Raw genomic sequence first — 21844 nt, forward strand, 5'->3', positions numbered from 1 at the left:
ACATGTGACTAATATAATGAAACATGAGCATGCCAAGTATAATGCAACCTATCATGCAAACAACATGGCAATATGACAAGTATGTAACACTGCAATGCAATCTAAATAGGCAACTATGCAAAATGATCGGCATGCGACAAGGCATTAACTACAAGGATGCAACAATCATGCAATGTAATGAGCATGCAACTATATACAAATGCATGATCTATGGTCTTACACTAAGACGGAGGAGCCTCAGCCACGCCCCAAAAACAGTAGCCAAAATGATGGATGAAGGCAACAAAATGCGAAGCAAATAAGCATGCTAATTGGTCCATTACTTAGACCACAATGCACAACCTTCAAACATGAGCAAGAAGTGATAATCATAAGGGAATGACAATGCATTAAGCTCTGAAAACATGTCAAGAGGAGTGCCAAACCAAAGGCACAAGTGAAACATAGCATGCAAAGAGGCCCAAGGCTTGAAACCAACCGAAGGGTTCAAACCATAGCCATACCAACTAAGCCTCAAAGAGCCAAAATGGCTTAAATCAGTCCTAGGACAGACCAAAATAAGGCTAGAACATTCATGGAACATGGCCAAAATATGCTAAGAAATAGGCACCAAAAGTAAAGGCATTCAAGACTACAAAGAGAGCACTCCATTACAACTATCACAACCAAGCATGGCATGGACTAATCAATGCAAAACAGAGTTACAACATGCCAAATAAGCCCCCAAACCCACCTAGATGGCATCTAAATGGCCTAAGCCTAAAGGCACACCCAATGGCCCAAACATGAAGCTCAAAACAACAACTCTTCAAGGCATGAAAGGGATGGAAAATGCAAGTATGCAAGCATGGAACATAGACTGAAATATGGTCTCCAATGATGCCAAATCATGAGAATAAGCTAAGTGAAGCATGTTAGTGACCCACATATCCAAGGCTAACAAGCTAGGATGCAAGAGGGCTATACAAATCATGGCAAACATGATCAAAATAACCAAAACCAGACCTCAAGCATGGCAAAACAGTGCTAAAAACCTTCTTAGAACCAAACCAAAATGATGCTAAAATGATATGCTATAACATAGTACATTTTAGGCCAAATGATGGGATTTCAAAGCAAGTGTATTATGCATGCAAAGGGCCAACAAACCAACATGGGACAGAGGTAAGACATGCTAAATGAACATCAAATAACCTCTGAAATAAAGCCAAACAAGGCTAGGCATGCATGCTACCATATTAAGCCAAAAACACAAGCAAATGAGACACCCCTATGCAAGACTTCAAGACCTCAGTGGTGAGAAGGCCAATACACAAAAGTATTCAAAGCTCAACAAAGAAGGCACAAAAATGGGCCAAACAAGGCCTAAGAGGAGGAGGTCGACCCTAAACACAAAAGAGACCTTAACGAAAGATCTTAAGCATGCAAATACAAGACTTTTTTCAGTTATACACAAAGCTTAAATCAGTATGCAAGATAGGTTAAAAACTAGTGCAAGAATGGGGAATATAAAGCAACTATACTCACCCTTGAAGAACACTTGAAGAACAGCAAGTCCAGCCCCTTTTTCTGATCAAAACCAACCCAAAACCTCCAAGAACAATCTCTTAACACCTCAAGAACCGAAGTATGGTGTAATACTATGTGTCCTAGTGCAAAACTAAGAACAAAACACACTTTTGAACACTCAAACACACACAAATGAAGAGAGAGAGGGGGATATGGAGAGAAAGTGGTTTATATATCAGATATATATGTATTATCTCGGGTTTTGCTGAACCTCCTCAAAGGAAGAGGAAGGTCCTCTTATATAGAACAAGATGAAGGCTTGAAGCTTCTAAGGGAAGCTAAACAAAAGGGTCAAGGGGGTCAAGCTTCTCAAGCATGCTAACCCAAAGGTCCAAGCTTCTTGAGGAAGCTAAGACAAAGGGTCAAGCTTCCTCAAGAAGCTTGAGCAAAGGGTCCAAGCTTCTTGAGGAAGCTAGGACCAAAAGGGTGCAAAGGGTGCAATTCCTCCATACATGTATGGAGGACAAATCCGTACACTCTAGCTAGCACAGCTGGCATGCATAATGCCTGAAAAAGGCAAAAAGGTGGTACCGGCCAGAAAAGGAGTCCATCGGCCAAATAAATGGTCGGCCGACCACACAAAGTGCCGACCGGCCATCACCAATGGCCGGTGGCAAGAAGACACGGCCGATGGCCTCAATCCATGGCCGGTGAGGCGTGGGGATGGCTAACAAGCCATTCTCTACCTTCCAAAGCAAAAACCAACAAGTGTTTGGTCCAACCAAGCACAAGACAACCGAGTTGAGAGATCCTGAGGCGAGGCGCGTAGCCGAGACCTCCGGGAACTCAAAATGAACACGAACATGGATGATCACCGAGTGTTCAAACAGTGACATCCAAGTCTTGAGGACGGTCAAAAATGGGGTGTCTACAGTTGCCCCTCTTTGACAGAACTCGAAAGTCATAACAATGACGGAAGTGAGTGCCAAAGCCCAGAGACGACCCATTTTTGACAAGGCCGAAGACTTAGACAAAGCATACAAGCTACAAGCAAAGATATGCGCCTGAAGGCAGGGGCAAAATGTATGATAATGCACAAAGCCGATCATAACTTATGATCATGTAAAGAAAGCTATAACGAAGCATATACATACAATAAATGCAACAGTTTTAAGCAATCTAACATAAATCCAACTACATTACAATGCAGAAAGGATGTAAGAGAATTATGTAATTCTCGCTACGTTTCACGCGAATAATACAATACCTGTGCGGTTCGTCTGGTCGCGCCAGCTTCAAATGAACCGTTCATACAATATCGTGCCTCTAAGAGAAAGAAAACTTAACAAGTACAATATCAGTAGCAGTATGCATAACAATGCAATCTAAAGCTGCGTGTAATGCAAGTCGAGTAGGATGCATAACAATGCGATTTGGGGTAGGCATAACAATGCTATAAACACATGTAAGTGAAGAACACGTGACAACATGCACAATGTGTGAAGATGTAGACACATGTAAGTAAAGCATACACGACACCGCATACAATGTGTATAAAAAGGGACTTGAACACATGTAAGTAAAGCATAACGTGACAACGCATGCAATGTGTATAAAAGGAACTTGAACACATGTAAATAATGCATAACGTGACAACGCATGCAATGTGTATAAAAGGAACTTGAACACATGTAAGTAAAGCATAACGCGACAATGCATGCAATGTGTATAAAAAGAACTTGAACACATGTAAGTAAAGCATAACGCGACAACGCATGCAATGTGTATTAAAAGGGACTTGAACACATGTAAGTAAAGCATAACGCGACAACGCATGCAATGTGTATAAAAGGAACTTGAACACATGTAAGTAAAGCATAACGCGACAACGCATGCAATGTGTATTAAAAGGGACTTGAACACATGTAAGTAAAGCATAACGCGACAACGCATGCAATGTGTATAAAAGGAACTTGAACACATGTAAGTAAAGCATAACGCGACAACGCATGCAATGTGTATAGAAGGAACTTGAACACATATAAGTAAAGCATAGCGCGACAACGCATGCAATGTGTATAAAAGGAACTTGTACACATGTAAGTAAAGCATAACGTGACAACGCATGTAATGTGTAACCTCCTGTGAGATGCATAAACACATGTAAGTAAAGCACACGCAAAAATGCATTCAATGTGTATAAAAAGGGACTTGAACACATGTAAGTAAAGCATAACGCGATAACGCATGCAATGTGTATAAAAGGAACTTGAACACATGTAAGTAAAGCATAACGCGACAACGCATGCAATGTGTATAAAAAGGGACTTGAACACATGTAAGTAAAGCATAATACGACAACGCATGCAATGTGTGAAGCAAGCAAGGTATGAACACATGTTCAGCATAAGTATAGTGAAGGCATGCTACTCGCATTTGTTGAGGTGCAACCAAATCAAGACGAGGCATTTGTTGAAAGCAAGACGCGTAACGAGCGTGCTTATTACAGTGACATGCGGAACTCGCCAGATAAAAGGATACGAGAAAGGATACACTTTGTGCGCACCGAGCATCACACACAGAAGACATGGCTCGAGGTCAACACGAAGACCAGTTAACATTCCAAAGCGCACTTTCTTGCATTATCTCGAGTAATAAAGGTGTCAAACCGTATAATTGACCCAAACAAAGGCGCGGGAGGTGCATCGATCATAAGAGGAGGCCACCGGTTTAATCCAGACACTCTGCTGCCCTGCTCTCCTTTTGCTTTACTTTCCTTTACTACTGTTAGTTTTAAGCACATTGCACTGCCTCAGGCAGGTTTTACTTTTTCAAGACTGTGTTTTTGCAAAGACATGATGGAAATGAAACAGCTATTTTGTTCAAAAAGGTGTTACATTTATACTTTCTGCGCATCGCATCGCGTGGCATCACATAACAATGTGAATGAAATTGAACTTCGTTTGAAAATTAAGCACTTGCATCGTAATAATTAGGTAGTGAACCGACTTACAACTCGATAAGCAAAACAAAGAAACTCGATAAGCTAACCAAGTGCGAGCACAACTCGATAAGCAAAGCAAAGACTTAAAGAGAGTGAAATACAACTCGATAAGCAAATATGCAATAACTAGATAAGCCAATAGGCGTGACTCCGCAAAATCAATCACTAAAAACACTGGAAGTGGAACTAGTCACAAGTTTTCAGCATTTTCAGCAGATGGACAACTCTAAGGATAGGAGGGAAGGCCATCGGCCAAATAAAGAGGTCACCGGCCTCAATAAATGGCCACCAGCCATTATAACTAGCCGATCGACCAAACATGGTGGTCGGTCGGCACTATTCATGGCCAGCCGGTCAAAAATGGCAAGCACCACCAGAATGTTGACACCTGTCCTCCACCCACTTTATCCTCTACAAAAGGCCTCAGCTTTGTAGTTTTTCTCAATTCAACACTGATTTGCTCCAAATGGAAGAGTTTTTTGCCTAGAATCTCATGGCTTAGATTACCAACTTGGACGGCTTGGAAAAGCTGAATTTCCGGGGCTTCGACATAAATGCACTATTCACTCTGAGTCGTACCCCACTGCACTTTCCGTTCCTTCATGTTGTGGCGAGGTTTTGGAACCTGATAACACATGTCTTTAGCTTTGGTGGGCAAGAGGTATGTCTTACCTTCGAGGATTTCCAAGCTTTGATGGAATCTGAGCGCAACGAAGAAGTCTTGCCTCAGCTTCGTTTCGGCCACGCCCAAGCCTTAGGGCGAATGTGTGGGCTCACGATGCACGTTGCTCGCTCTTTGATTTGTGACAGAATGCTGGATGTTCCGAGTTTGATTTTCCAGTTTTCTGATGCCGGTGACCACGACGACCATCATTGGCAGGGCTTTTGGCGACACGCCCTTTGTTTGTGCATGCTATCTTACTTTTTGCTTGCCTCAGGCTCTGGAGGGTCTAGTGTCTGATTGATCGAGGTTGCCCAAGGCTTAAAAGAGGGCAAGAGCTGTATTGCCATGACTCTGGCTGAGACCACTACAAGAATTTACACATTTGCCGACCACTTTTGCCAACCAAAAAAATTTTGGTCGCAAAAAAATGACATTTGGCGACCAAATATTAATTAGTCGCGAATGATCATTATTTTTGGCAACCAAATATTATTAGTCGCAGAAGGTTATATTTTGGCGACCAAAAAATGAGTTGGTCGCAGAAAGTGGTATACTTTTGCCGACCAACTACAAATTTGGTCGCAAAAGGTCACATATTTTTTGGTGACCAAAAATTTGGTTGCCAAAAACTTTTTTTCAGCAACTAAAAAAAATTAGTCGCCAAATTAGTACTTTTAGTGACTAATATTTTAGTCGCCGTTGATTGAGATTTGGCGACTAAAAAAATTTGTCGGCGAAGGTACCTTTTCTGCGACTAATATAGTCTTTTGGTCACCAAAAATTTGGGAGGGAAATTTGAAACGTAAAAGACATAAACAAATAAAAATATTCGCTTGCTCTCCCTCTCCCTCTCTCTCACCGTTGCCCTTCTCTGTTTCTCTCTTTGCTCTCTGTCTATTTCTCTTTCTCTTTGACATGCACATAAACACAAACCCTAGGCCACCATTCAAAATCACTATAGTACAAGAATTTAACAATACTCAACCTTTGCCCTCAGTCTCTCTCCCTTTCTCTCTCTCTCTATATATATATATAATGCGGCGAATTTTAGTACGGAGAGAGGGATTTGAGCTCTGATGAATTGATTCCTTTTCTGGTTTGATTCTTCTTCTTCAACATAGCTTTGATTCTTCTTCTTCTTCTTCTTCTTCTTCTTCTTCAACATAGCTTCAACTTGCAGCTCTAACAGGTTAGTTCCGACTTTTCTTCTTCTTCTTCTCTATTTTTCGATCCTTCTATGTGTGTAATAGAGGAGACCAAACAAAGAGGAAGATGTCAGACCTAGACAGTCAAATTGAGTGGCTGAAGAAGTGCGAGCCTTTGAAAGAGTCCGAAGTCAAGTCCCTTTGCCTGAAAGCCATGGAAATCCTCGTCGAAGAGAGCAATGTTCAAAGGGTCGACACACCTGTCACTGTAAGTGATCAAAAACATGCTCTTTTTTATACTCTGCTCATGTATATATGTTAATTGCCCTTAAATCTTAATCGGGTTTTGTTTTGTTAGGCTTTTTGTAGTTGAGCTATTAGTGATTTAGTATTTAACCATTTGATTTGTGTTGATTATGTTTTCGGAATCGATCAAGATTTATGTATTAATTTTGGAGATTTTTGTTAAGAACTTAATAAAAAGAAAAGAAAAGAAAGAATTTGAGGTTTTATGGGATTGGGAATTGGGTTTCTGTAAAATATCATTTTCTTGAAAATGTGGTAGTTGAAACCCTCCTCCCCCAATCCTTCGGAGCAACTTGTTTAGCGGGGAATGGGTGTTTGAAAATGCAGAATATCTTTTTGATGGGGCTGACATTTATTTGGGCTTAAATGAACTGCAAGAATACAATGGCTATTTGGTTATAACTTATAATTGTTTCAAATCAAGTGCAATTTATATACTTGTAATTTGATAATATTGCTACAAAGTTTGGTTTTCATTATTTATTTATTAATTATTATTTTCATTATTGAGTTCAAGTATGTGTTGTTGATGAATTTCACTTATCTTTCTTCATTTTTTTAGTTTTATTTATTAATCTAACATTGTGGTATAAATTACTTTTGACAAATTTGGTCAGATTTGTTAAGTTAACCCAAGTCCTACTGGATGAATCAGTATTGAAACTGAAGCTGGTGATCTATTCTACCAGTTTTTTTTTCCCTTGCAGGTTACATACACCAGTATAATTCATTGGATTCACGAGTCCTTACATTTGATACCTCATTTGGCCTTATAAAATGGGTTTTATGATAGTGTTTTACATAACTGAACAGATTTTATTGATTTTACAAATAGGTTTGGAAAATGAGATTTACAAAACCAAATCAAGCAAGACCAGTGGGATTAGAAACTAGACTCAATAGTAGGTTAAACCTGTAGAGTTTCATAATTTTTTGGGTTTGTGGTTTAAGAGATAATGATTTTTGTAGTTCACCCATTTGTTTTGTCTTTTTGTCAAAAATGAGTTCCATGCATTGTTTAGATCATAACTCCACTTACACACAATCTGACTTGTTGCGACTAGCGGCATTTGAAAATAGACTTAATAAGGAACACTTCGACCAAATTTCATGATCTTTGAATAAGTAGATTAAGAGATGTGCATTCTCAAAGTTGATGGTTCTGGAGCAGGTGTTGTCAACACAAGACTCTAATAATAAATTAAAGCTAATTTTGACCCTCATGCCTTAATCCTTAACCTGGCATGGTGGTACACAGATTACTCAGTGTGTGTGAAACACTTGACTTTTCGTTTTAAATTTTAAATGTAAATTATAATAGGCATGTCTGATCAACACGTAATTGTTAATTAAAGGTGTTTGTTAACGCCAAGGGTTTGGCCTGATGGATGAGACCTGGACTTGGTAAACTCTAATAAAAAGTGAACCTATTAGTAAACTCTGATTGAGTGGGAGCAAATATTGTTTTAAAGAAAGTGATTTATTGCGCTTCAAAGCCTTCTGTTAATAGATTTTCTTTTAAACGTTTGGTTTAACTGATGCTATCACTTTCCAGCCAACCCCTGTATTGTTGGGATCAAACCCAAGTACATTTTGTTTTTGGATCCTGCAACATATTTCTGTCTTGTTTAACAGATCATTTTACTATGGCTTACTATTGTACATTGCAAGGTTACATCTCCCATGATTAATTCTTTCCGAAATTCTATATTGGTGTAGTGAGCTAATTTTGAATTTTATTTTAATGTGAATTGCAGAAGCAACACCTAAGACAATGGGGGTAAAAGGTCTTGCCCTTTATCACTTGAAATCACATCTTCAGGTTTGTTGTTTCCAATTTTTTTGTATGCATATAATTTGATATTGTTCTCTAGTTTTGTTTATTTGACATGCTCAAATGTCAAACCTCTTTCCCATGACCCTACCTATTCACAAGCACAAAGGAAAATATGAGAAAAAGAAAAGACTCCTTGAGCTTTCCTGCTGGAAGGGGTTGAACATTTGAATACCAATTTGAACCATTCTTTTTCAGTTTCATTATGTTGATTTGTTACTAGCTTTGCTCATTTGCTGACTCTATAGATAACAATCTTTAATGTATTCACAGGCATAGTATTTTGTGTCTCATTTTTGCAGAAATGTCGTTTGGGGAAACAATCTTGCAAGGAGTTACCTGACAGCTCTAAAGATGGTATCAACCTTGTTCTCACTATAATGCTTAGTAGTTTGTACATTGCGTTATTGATAAACCATATGAAATTTAGCCCATCTACTACATTTGTATGTTGAATTTAAGGTGATCTTCAAATCAAGCTAATAAAAATAAGTTAGAACTACTTGAAAATTTAAATGCACACAAATGTGAGAACTTTTTGTCCTTTGGTATTAGGCATCCTTATTTCCATTAAGTTCATATATTGAAGGTCTGGTTTTGGGGTGTGTGTGGTTTATGTGGGATATGAGGGAGCATATCGTTGAAGAGAGGGAGCAGATGAATATCTGATGCATCAGGGAGTGAAAACGATGGATGTTTTATGACATTAGTATTAGTAATTGAAATTTGTATTGATTCATTGGTATTGTGTAATTGGAATTACAGCGTCTTGCATTGCTGAGAGTCAAGACACTGGTTCATGTACAACATCATCATCAAAACTAGCTCAAGATTTAAATGAGTATGTTACACACTTTTTCCTTCTTTTTTAATTTTTATTTTTAGCAAGTCTAAGACACATAAGCACTGAAGCCGAGCAGTACAGATTTAAACTAGCTCACTGTAATACCTGTATATAAACCTAAATTGACCTTCTGGTAACTAGTTTTGAGCTAAACAAAGCAGCACAGATATACTGTTGTCAATAGGTGGTGATGACAAGTACTTGGAATGCTTCAATTTACAGTAGCTCTGTCCCCTGTCTTCGTAATTTTTATTTATTTATTTATTTTAATCTGGGCAAGATGTGTTTGAATTTCATGGCACATTGTTTTTCACATAATTTGATTAATCCATGAAAGCCTTGCCCCCCAAATCCCTTATTAGATCATGAAGAAAGCTGAAGTATTTTTATTTCTTTTCAAATTAGAGTATTGTGACATTGTTTGATTGAGCAAACCAAATAGGATGTGCTGTGAATTGAACATTTGGGTTCATGCCTTGTCTTTCAGGAGGTAATGATGCTTCTCACTCAGCTGAAGCTACAGCCCGCAGAGGATCAAGTAGTTTTGCTCGCCCTGACGTTGTATTGTGTTGTGTTGTTAATGAATGTTAATGCTTCAATTTAGAGTTGTATTGTGTCGAATGTTAATGAATTATGTATTGTGTCGAATGTTAATGATTCAGTTAATTTGAATGATGCTTTAAAATTATAGGTTTATTATGGATTGAATGAATTATTAGGAATTACAGGTGTATTGTTTTCCTGCTTTGGCGACCAATTTATTAGTTGCGACAAATAAATAATTTTTTTTCGCAAAAAATGACAATTGCCGACCAAGAGTTTTGGTCGCAAAAAATACATCTATTGCCGACCAAAACAACTCTTGGCCATGGAAACTCACTTTTGCCGACTTGGTCTTTTTGGTCGCGAAATGTGACAATTGGCGACTAAGAAATTTGGTCGGGAAAATATCACTTTTCGCGACCAAAGTGTTTTAGCGACAAAATGAATTAGTCGAGGTAATTAAATATTTAGCGACCAAAAATTTAGTCGGCAAATCCAACTTTTTCCGACCAACCAAAATATTGGTCGCGAATTACTTTTGCCGACCCTCAATTGGCGACCAAAGTAGCGACCAAAAAATTTAGTCGCGGATAACTTTTGCCTACCAAAAATAGACTTTTAGCGACCAATTTTTTTGTTGCCAAAAGTGTTAATTCTTGTAGTGGACGTTGATGGGCTTGGACGCCTTTTATCACTGAGAGACGACCAGATTTGCGGGGAGTCCGCTACTGCTGCAGGTAATGTTTCCCACCCAATCTCACATATGTATTTGCTCACATCACTCGGCCCTCAGACTCAGTTTTTCTCACAAAACCCTTTTCTCACTTTTCTCTCAACGTACATCTCTCTATTCTTTATTCTTTATTCTCTCATTTTTCATCCCTTTCCAGGTGTGGTTGATGGACAAGTTGCAGGTTGTGGACTCTTGCCCAGCATACTTAGCTCGTGGCTACTTCTTCCGGCAATGCCCTTGATGAGGGCTGGTGGTTCTACTGGATGTGCAATTTGTCCGCAGACCGCATTGCTTGGCGGTGCCATTGGCTCAATCTACCGGCAATGGGCTACAGCATGTCCCGGCAGACTAGGATTCAGTTGATTGGTTTAACTCACTGTGTGTTCTACTTCCTATTCCGGTTCCAGCGCCAGTTCGGCCATGACCAGATTTGCCTGCCAGAGGGGATAGAGTACCCAGCTGCACTTCCGGTCTGAGGTGCACAGCTTGCTTGATATGCCACGGCGTGGGGAACTAGAGAGCTCTTGGCCCTCGCTCCCACTTTCAGTTGCACTTTGTCTGATGAGTGCATAGATTGGCTCAATAAAGAGGCACAGATTAGGCCCAACTTGGCATCAGAGGCTTCGACCAGCTCTGGGAGGGGGCGCAGGAACACCTGACTTATTTATGCCCCAGATTTATTACTTTATTAGTACTTTCAAGTTTTCTTTATGAATGTAATAAAAAGCAACTTCAATCTGTATGCAAGAGCAGGAGAACTCTGTATTGAAATCAATGAAATTGAAGGTTGTGGGTACTGAAAATTTTCCGCTTTGGTCCAAAAATGGTCTAAGTTGTCAAAAGATTAATTTGGTCAACTTTTATCAAAACTTTTCAAAATCATTTTCGATATGGATTAGAACTGGACACGCCTGAGATTTGTCACTGAGATGCACAACCTCAGATCCCAGCAACTGGAAAGTTGCCTCTAGTCTGAATAGCACTGTACCGGAGATCACAAACGAACTTTTGAATGCTGAATAGACAAAGATGACTGAGATGATCAAATGGACAAAGTTGATCGGGGAAAAGTTTATGGCTGAACTTTAGGATGAAGTTGCCTACGTATTCCAAAGATGGGAATCAAGCCTTACGTAGTTCAGGCTTGGGTTCACTCGAGTATTTTCACTCTCCTTTTACGCTCTAACTTTTGCCAAGGCTGCCCTTTGCGGTTTTTCAACCTTGCGAGCTCAGTTTTTATAATTTCAAATATTCTATGCTCTAACTTTTGCCTAGGTCGCCCTTTCGGGTTTTCGGCCTAGCGAGCCTCTCAGGGGTAATATTTCTTCAACTTGTCTATATTGATCGGCTGTGAAAACTCTAGGCCATCTAGGTCCATCAGAACCACAGCTCCACCTGACCATATAGATTTAATGATGTAGGGACCGGTCCAATTGGGTTTGAACTTGCCCCTTGGATCGTGGATGGGAGCTCGGTTGTCCTTGAGCACCAAATCTCCTTCTTTCAAATTTCGGGACTTAACTTTCTTATTGAAAGCTTGGGCAATTCTGCGCTGATAACCTTGAACATGGTACAGTGCTTTCAGTCTTCTTTCATCAAAGAGCATGAGTTCCTTAAATCTGCTCTGCTGCCAATCTGCTTCGACTATCTGACACTCAGCCAGTACTCACAAAGACGGAACCTCAATTTCAATAGGTAGAACGGTCTCCGTCCCATAAACTAATGAATACAGGGTCGCCCCAGTAGAAGTTCTAATCGAAGTCCGGTAGCCCTACAGAGCAAACGGTAGCTTATCTGGCCAATCCCGGTAGGTTTCCACCATCTTCTGTAAAATGCGCTTGACATTCTTGTTGGCAGCCTTAACCGCTCCGTTGGTCTGAGGCCGGTATGTGGATGACTTGTGAAAAGTCACATTGTATTTCTCCAACAAGTCAATCACTTCCTTTTTGAAATGGGAACCATTATCTGAGATAATCTCGTTCAGGACTCCATAGCGACAGATGATGTTGTTCCTGATAAACTTTGCAACGTGCGACGCTTTCAACACAGCATAAGATTGGGCCTTAACCCACTTTGTAAAATAATCTATCGCAACCAGGATGAACTCATGCCCATTTGACCCCTTTAGAGTAACAGCTCCGATCACATCAATTCCCTAAACTGAAAATGGCCATGGCGAAGTCATATTGTACAGCTTCGATGGTGGGATGCGGTTTACATGGATCTGACACTTGTGGCATCGCCGAACAAAACCGATACAATCCTCGTCCATGGTGGACCAGTAGTAACCTTGTCTGAGGATCTTCCGCGTTAGCATTACCCCATTCATATGTGCACCACATTCCCCTCCATGGATGGCCTCCATCAGGCATTTTGATTCTTCAGCTTCAACGCACAGCTTATGCATTCCCAGATGACCTCTCTTATACAATTTACCTCCGTAGATGATGAACTGAACAACCATTCTTCTGATTGCCCTTTTATCCTTGGCATTTACCCCTGGTGGATATGCTTCATTCTCTAAGAAATTCCAAATATCGTGATACTAGGGGTTCTTATCTTGAACTTCATCTATAGCAGCAATTGACTCGTAAGCCGACACAAATTTCTGGTCGATAATGACTGGACGCATCCGGACTCCAAACGGGATGTCTATCATGGAAGATAGAGTTGCTAGTGAATCTGCGAACCTGTTATTTTCTCTTAGTAGATAAGTGAAGTTTAGCTTCTCAAACTGAGGAATCAATAGGTCCAAGGTCTGGTGGTACATTATCATCTTTTTCTCTTTGATTTTCCATTCTCCCTTAGCTTGGGATACAACAAGGTTCAAGTCCCCGATGACGTCCAACTGCTTTGTCCCTAGTTCCAGGGCTGCTTCTAGACCGGCAATGCATGCCTCATATTCTACTTCGTTGTTCAAGACTTTGAACCGGAGTTTGAAGGCTAGAGGGATACGGGAATTATTGGGTGCTATTAGCAACACCCCTATCCCATACCCGTAGTGGTTTGACGCTCCGTCAAAGTACATCGTCCAAGTTTCATCGTCGATATACAAAATGGCCTCATCTGGGAATAAGTACTCAACTGCTTCACCCCCTTCCACTGGACGATCGGCTAAGAATTTTGCTACTGCTCTTCCCTTAATTGACTTGCGCATCACATATTTTAGATTGAATTCGGAGTGCAACAGCAACCAACAAGCTAGCCTACCCGTAAGTGCCGGTTTCTCGAAAAGATATTTGATGGGATCTAATCTTGAAACCAACATTACAGAGTGAGCTAACAGGTAGTGCCGCAGCTTCCTGGTAGCCCATACCAAGGCTAAGCAAGCCTTTTCTAATGGTGTGTAGCGAGTCTCATACTCTAACATCTTCTTGCTCAGATAGTAGACAGCCTTCTCCACCTTGTCCTCTGATTCTTGCGCGAGCATACAACCCATTGTAGTCTCAGTTACTGAAAGATACAAAAGCAACGGTCTCTTCGACTCTGGCGGTGACAACATGGGTGGGTTCTATAAGTATTTCTTGATTTGTTCAAAAGCAGCATGGCATCGGCCGTCCCATTGGAATTTCTTTCCTTTCTTCAGGAGGCCAAAAAGTGCTTCACAAGTCAAGGTTAATTTTAAGATAAACCGTCTTATGAATTGCACTTTACCCAGAAAGCGTCGCACCTCCTTTTCAGTCCCTGGTGGTGGCATTTCTAAGATGGCCTTGATTTTGGAAGGGTCGACTTCGATACCTCTCCGTGTAATCAGAAATCCCAGTATTTTTCCCGCTGTAACACCAAACGTACACTTCTGAGGATTCAGCCGCAACCGAAATTCTTTGATCCTTTGGAAGAACTTTTGCAAGGCGGTGTAGTGGCCCTCTCTTTCTTTGGACTTGACAATCATGTCGTCCACGTACACCTCAACCTCTTTGTGGATCATGTCGTGTAATATCGTGGTCGCGGCCCGTTGATATGTAGCTCCAGCATTCTTCAACCCAAACGGCATTCCTCTGTAGCAGTATGTCCCCCATGGGGTAGTGAAAGCAGTCTTCTCTCGATCTTCAGGTGCCATCACTATCTGATTGTAGCCTGAGAAGCCATTCATGAACGAAAGCAAAGCATGCCCCACTGTGAAGTCCACCAACTCATCGATATGCGGTAAGGGAAAGTCGTCCTTTGGACTAGCTCTGTTCAAATCCCTGAAATCCACGCACACCCGGATCCTGCCATCCTTCTTCAGTACTGGAACGATGTTGGCCAACCAAGTCGGGTATTCGAAAACCAGCAGGAACCCTGCGTCAATTTGCTTGGTGACCTCCTCCTTAATCTTGAGGGCCCAGTCTGGGCGGATTCTTCTGAGTTTTTGCTTAATGGGTCGGGCCTCGGGATTAGGAGGGATCCGGTGCTGTACAATCTCAGGATCGATTCCAGGCATGTCTTCATAGGACCACGTAAAAATATCTTTGAAATCTTTTAATAAAGCGACTAAGCGCTCGCTTTCCTCCGAAGACAACGTGGACCCAATCTGGACTAGCCGCGGGTCCTTTTCAGTACCAGCATTCACAGTAGTGATTTCATCAACTAAAGGTTTAACAAATCTTTCCTGCTCTTGTTCAATTAAGCGTTTCAGAACTAGAAGAATTTCTTCCTCGTCGTTTTCATCAAAATTTTGAAAGTCTGAGTTAATGCAATAAATCAAGGGCATAGAAAAGTACTCAAAAACCACATCCACACCATTCTCATTAAGCACATCCAAACCGTCCGATTCTTCTGTTACAACAGACTCAAAAGAGAAAGAAAAAGACGACATAGACAGGATTGTGGCATCCGGGTTATTATCCCCAAGATTACCTGACTCAGACTCAGTCGAACTGGACCCTGATTACGACTCACAAGACTCGGTGGAATCAGATTTCGGCTCACTACCTGACCTGGTGCTGCTTGACAAAAATCTCTCTTCATAATGCCAAATGAGAGAGGGTGCAATGGATGCATCCAAAATGTTTGCTGGTAGGCCCACAGCCGTTTCATTCCCGATCATGGACACCGAGAAGTTATCCCCCAAGCACTTTTGTTCGATCGAAGGATCTGAAAGTTGACACGCTAGCGCTACCCTCATTTCACTTTCGGCGTCCTCAGACTCCACTTTCTTGCACTGCTTGACCTTAACTGTTGGGTCTGTCTGCTCTTCGGTAACATCATCCCTGGATAATTGCAGGTCAAAAAAGATCTCAAAACCTGGCACGCGCTTCCTTTCCGTATTCAGCCACGGCTCTGGGAAACCACAAAACGGAAAGTCCTCCCCCTCCTGGACGAAGTGTCCGTTTAGGGTACCCTGGATGGGCCGGTGCATTAGCTCAAAAGGCTTCCTTGCCTGCTTTGCTCTGGCTCTCCCAACCATCTCCTTGCTTTTCCTTATCCAATCCTCTTTGGTGGGCAGATAACCCAAACCAAAGGTATGCGGGTTGTGTGGCACTTCGGCCAATGCTGCGACGCCCTTCCGGCCGCTCTTTCCCAATCCCATCTTAGGGATGTGTTGGAGCTTGTTCATGAGGTACAGTGATTGAGCACTGACATACAACCTCTCATTAACAGCCAAAATGTTCTGTACAACCTGGGCCTCGGCAAGGCTAAAACACGACACGAACACATCCTCCATACCGTGCTCAATTTCCAAAACTGGCATAGATACTTCTGGTCGTGGATGGATCGAAGAATTTCCAAAAACAATGGCTACTCCCTTCCCATGGGGGTATTTCACCATCTGATGCAAGGTGGACGAAACTGCCTTTACCTGGTGCAGCCACGGCCGTCCCAAGAGTAGATTGAAAGTGGCGGGAACCTCTAGGACGTGAAAGTCTATCTCATGCTGTCCCGGGCCAACCTTGGTCTAAATTTTCACTATTCCCATTACTTCTCTACTCGTGTTGTCATATGCTCGAATCACCTGGGCTGTCGGCACAAAGTCCGTGGTTTTTAAACCGATTGCATATGCAGTTCTTGCCGAGCACACATTGATGGCGGACCCTGTGTCGATAAGTACCATGGGTATCCATTTGTTTCTACACTCCACAGAGATGTAGAGTGGCTTGTTATGGTTCGCACCCTCAGGTGGCAATTCCTTGTCGGAAAAAGTCAACATTGGGGTAGCTCCTCCCGGAAAAACTAAGCCCACCAGCTGTTCAGGCGTGGTGTCTATTGTGAGCTTGGCCTTGTCCATGGCCGATAAGACAGCTTGTCGATGCACCCGCGATGCCATAAGCAATCCCCAGATGGAGATGTCTCCCACAATCCTCATTCGTGTAGGCAAGACATAAATCATCATCCTCCCACCACATTCCATCGACAACCGACAGACACCTATCCGGCTCCATTTCTACTGTCCTTGTACTCACAGTATTTTCAGTCCCCTCATGGGCTTTAGCTTTTCTGATTCTCTCAGAATCCTCAAACCTTTCCTGTTCCAACTGCGTTAGTACAGCTGTCTGTTCAATAATTCCCGTATTCAAAGTGTCCAGATCTCGAGCGAAATTCTTAACACCGACGCTCTCCGGCGATGCACTCCGATCCTCGGCCCTTCCGGCCACAACTGATGTCCTTCCTCCTGATGGGCCTCGTTCCAACTGAAGTTCTTCGACAACGTCTGGTAGGTCATCAAGCCACCCGGTAGCCTCTACTGATTCTTCGAAATCTGACTAGTTGATGGCCATGTCCCTTGGGCCTTGTTCGTTAAAAAATTGGAGGTTAGCAAAGTCCTCTTCCACAGCCGTTAAGTCCTCTGATCTCTGATCAAATCTATCCCCCTGTATCACACAAAGCTCTGCCCTTTCTGGTAATTTCACACTTGATCTATCCTGGCCTACCAACAAAATGTAATCACTCGAACTGTACATCTCTTTGGAAAAACTCCCAGATTCCTCAGATTCTGACTCAACAATCCCATTCTCCTCTAAAATCTTCCATGTTCTGTCTTCGACAGTCACGACCATTGGTTCAGGTTGGGTTCTAGAGATGTCTAACATGCACAAGTCAGTGCAGTTAGGAAGGAGCGCCTCCGGCTTGGGTAGGTGAGATGGGGTGATATATATGCTAGGATCGTAAGACACGACCCCAGTCTGGATAAAGTTGATTCTTTTGGGAGGTGGAGCTTGGTGGTGCGGTGGAAGAGGGTTTGTTGTGACATTGGGTTTTTCGGGAGGCACAATCACCCCATTATCAATGAGATCTTGAATCTCATGACGTAATCGGAAGCATTGGTCAGTGTCATGACCGTGCTGTTGGTGAAATGCACAATATTTGGTTGGGTTGTGGGTAGGGGAAAGTTTTTCCGGCAATGGCCGTGACTCTAGGGGCTTCAAGTGCCCTTTTCTGATTAAAACCCCTAGAGCTTTGGACAGGGGCATATATAATGGAGCGAAGGTTCTTTGATTTTTGGGCGGGTATTTGGCTGTTTGTGTATTACTTTCGGACGCACCGAAGAATGGCGTAGCTGCCATGGTTCTTGGAGGGGGAATGGTGGTGACCATGCTCATTTCTGAGGCTCTTGTAGCTGTAGCGCCGCTTGAGCCTGCATTAGTGTTGCGGTTAAAGGTTCTCCTGGGTTGCTCTCTGTCATTGTCGATCAAGCCTTGTTTCAAGGCATCCTCAATCTGTACTCCCATCTCATGCAGATCAGAAAAGGTAGGGAAGGGGAGCACGATCATTTTCTGTATCAGCTTAGGCTGGAGATTGCGCACAATCATCCGAATTTGATCTTTATCGGTGGGCCTTAGGGTCATCATTGAGCCTTGGCCCTCCATCTGGTTACGAACTCCGAAAAGCTCTCCTTAGGCTCCTGCCTTGTCGTCTCGAGATCACGGGTCGTAATCTCGATTTGCGTGTTATATGAGTACTGTGCAATGAACGCCTCGGCCATCTCATCCCAGTTCCTCTTAACATCATTTTCTAATTTGGCGTACCAGATGGCCGCCACACCCGACAGGGTCCGGCCGAATAGAGATAGCTTTTGTAATCTGGTAAGGCCCATCGGCCTTAAGATATCTGAAAACAACCTCAGGTGCACCATGGGGTCCTCGGACCCATCAAATTGGTCAATATGCGGCATCTTGAATTGGTCCGGCAGCGTCACAGCTGTGTCGGTATACCTGTCCTCAATATCAGGGATGGTCTTGACTCCCTGGGATTTCTTAAACATTTTTTCCAGCTTGCTCAGCTTCAATAATGTGGGGTCCACTTTGATCTCGAAGGGAGAATCCGGTACATTGATAGGCGTGGGCGCCTTGGATAGTTGCGGTAGAATCGGGGGCGGAGCCGGCCCCGTTGGAATGTCTGTATCCTCTTGGATATTCCGGACATTTGGTGTCTCCTTGGTGGGGGAGGAGCTTGATGTGAGGCAGATGCCCCGGTTTGCTGCTGTAGCCTTATGATTAATTCTGCTTGTTCAGGCATAACCGTGGCCTGTTGTTTGGCGAACTCTGCCTGTCGGACAGCGTCTTGCTGCATAGTTTTCATGCTCTCTTGGAGCTGGCGTACCATCTCCTCTAAGCTTGCCATACTGCTCTGCTTTGATTGAATTACCGGTATATATTCCCTTTCTGTGGTGAAAACTGAGGTCTCGGCCTGACTGTCCAATGTTTTAAAAACCAGACCGGTGAATGAACCGGAAAAATGATCGGGTGGACGGGTCACCGGTTCAACCGTCGGGTTGAACCGGAATCGAACCGTGACATCATAAATATATTAAAATTATATTTAAATAAAAATATAAGTAATAAAATTATAAATTAAAAATTTTAATAATCTTAAATATTTCTCTTAATACTTTTTTTATTAAAAAATATAAAAATATATTTAAAAATATTATTAATTTTCATTTTGGAAGAAGAATTTAAATATTTAATATTCCTTCCATATGATTTTAATTCAAACACTTTGATTGAAAGAAGAGCAAAATTTTTGGAGGGATATCAAATTTTAAGTTTCCCTCCAATGAATTTGATTGAATCCCACATATATTTCTTGAGTTTTTTGGAAGAATTTTTTTCTTATAAATAGATAGAAGCTTTCATAATAATTTCAAGCTCTCAATGGGATTCCTCACAAGAGGAGACCCTTAAAAGAGAGTTTCCAATTAAATTTTTATTATATATATAATATATATATATATATATAATAAGAAAGAAAGAAAGAAAGAAAGAAAGAAAATAAAAAAACAGGAAAAAAAAAAAAAAAAGGCCGGACCGGTTCAATCAACCCGTGGCCGCGTCGACCGGTTCACCGGTTTAACCGGTGGGTTCACCGATTTTCAAAAAATAGGCCGGTTTTTTCAAATGGCCGGTTTAAGAGGGTCGACCGGACCGGAACCCCATCCGGTCACCGGTTCAACCGGCCGGTCCGGTCCGGTTTTTAAAACCATGGGGTTGACCACTGCTCTGGCAATCTCTGCTCAGATACACTGCGTCTTCTCGACCTTCGTCTGATAACTGGGGGTAGAGAATAAAACACTAGTTGTTCGTCGACCAGATCCTCAGATCGATTAAGTCGGCGACCTCTAGTCTAGAGTGCTTGGGGAATATCTGCTGGGTCGGAAGCAATTGTGCTAAACTACCTAGCAAAAAGATAAATAAAGCAATAATAAGGAAATAAATAACCAGACAAACGGACAGCATAACAGTGCAAAATAAACACACAACACACAGTTGGGCATCACAACACACGGTTGATAAGCTGAATACACTGTTCCTCAATATTGATCATTGTCCCCGAATCATTGCCCCAAAAACTGAATTTGATACCTGCAGATAACTGATTCCTGAAATACTGAACTAGTGCCCGTAGGCCTGATACCCAAATTCCTAAGCTGATACATACATTCCTGTAGAGGCCAACTTTAAAGCACATAACAAATAAGTGTGAGCCAAAACACCCCTATGTTGGGGTAGGGTTTCCCTGTTCTATTTTGTCAGGAGCTAGGGTTTCACTATGTACGCAGCGGTTTAAACAACCTATAATCGGGTAAGCAACCTGTCCTAGTTTGGAATGGTCACTATGGATTCCAAATATGCACTAGGTCGAATGGTCAAAAAGGGTGCCCCAGTAAAAATCGGGGTTTGTGTTCCTATACTGGCAGAGCCCGTAACCGGTCAACCTTATGGCACGTAGCCTCAAGCTAACCGCTCAGGAATAACAGATGGCAAACACTGTGGCCTAGGCGCACCAATGCACATGCAATGCAAAGAAACACATAAGTGTAATTAAAACAAGATATCACGAGTTTGAGTCAAGCTCTCTAACTCCCCAGCGGAGTCGCCAAAAATTGTAGACGTCCCCCGAATGCCCCGGGAGGGAAATCCCATTTCGTTCATTATGGGCTCACTACAGTTCAGGACATGAATTGTCACGGTTCTAAATCTGAACCAAAGAGTCCAAATCCGGCAAATCGTTTTTGAAAACAGATTTTTTTTTGAAAGAAGTGCCAAAACATGGACTGCTTTGCCAGATACAGAGTCGCCACCTAGATATTTTTTTTATGGGGGAATTTAGGAAACCATGACTCGTTTGCCTAAGGCCACGTGTCCGTCATCACCAAAGTTGCCTCGGCTCGGGAACTTGGGTACGATTGGAGAAGGCCAGCTATGAGCACCCCCACTTGCCCGATCCGAAGATCGGCCTCTACTAACCATGATATCTTGTTTTGAAAACGTTATGCGTTCTTAAACCGGTTATTAGCCTAGATTCACTACATGATGCGCATAACATACAAGTATAGACTGAATTCCATGAATTGGAACAAAACATCGCATATCCGTTTGTTTTGAAAATGGATTGAATTTTGCTACTCGCAAGTAGGCTAAAACACGGGTTTCGACGAATTATTCCAACTCAAGCAACCCAACCTTCACCCACAGGTATTCAAGCAGTTGTAACACATAAGTACATAGCCTCATGGTAAGCATGCTATCATGGCAACACTTACACTCATGCAAGGATGCTAAAACATAAATGCTTACCGAGTACTCCAAGCCAAAACAGAAACTAGTTAATAATCATATGCATGATCCTAGTTCATGTTAAGATGGCTAATGCAACACATACGAGATGCAACTACAATAGGCTCGGCTATTCTAAGATGGCATATGATGATGCTACAACTAACACGTATTCAACTTGGAATTGAAATACAATGTAGTTAGTATGATGCGCCGAGCCCGGTACATGCAAGACAAATGTATGGATGCACGAATGCATAGTATAAGGTATGCTAATTTAAATATG

General features: G+C 42.0%; 1 long non-coding RNA gene across 1 annotated transcript; it reads left to right on the forward strand.

Moving 5' to 3' along the window:
• The first annotated feature begins 5540 nt into the window (after positions 1-5540).
• Positions 5541-9045, forward strand: LOC114267965 (uncharacterized). The gene is made up of 3 exons (XR_003631089.2): positions 5541-6590; positions 8386-8450; positions 8765-9045. It is a non-coding gene; the product is annotated as an uncharacterized LOC114267965 (long non-coding RNA).
• Positions 9046-21844: the final 12799 nt, after the last annotated feature.

Source organism: Camellia sinensis, chromosome 1 (assembly GCF_055761805.1).
Source record: "Camellia sinensis isolate YWXY chromosome 1, ASM5576180v1, whole genome shotgun sequence".
Lineage (NCBI taxonomy): Eukaryota > Viridiplantae > Streptophyta > Magnoliopsida > Ericales > Theaceae > Camellia > Camellia sinensis.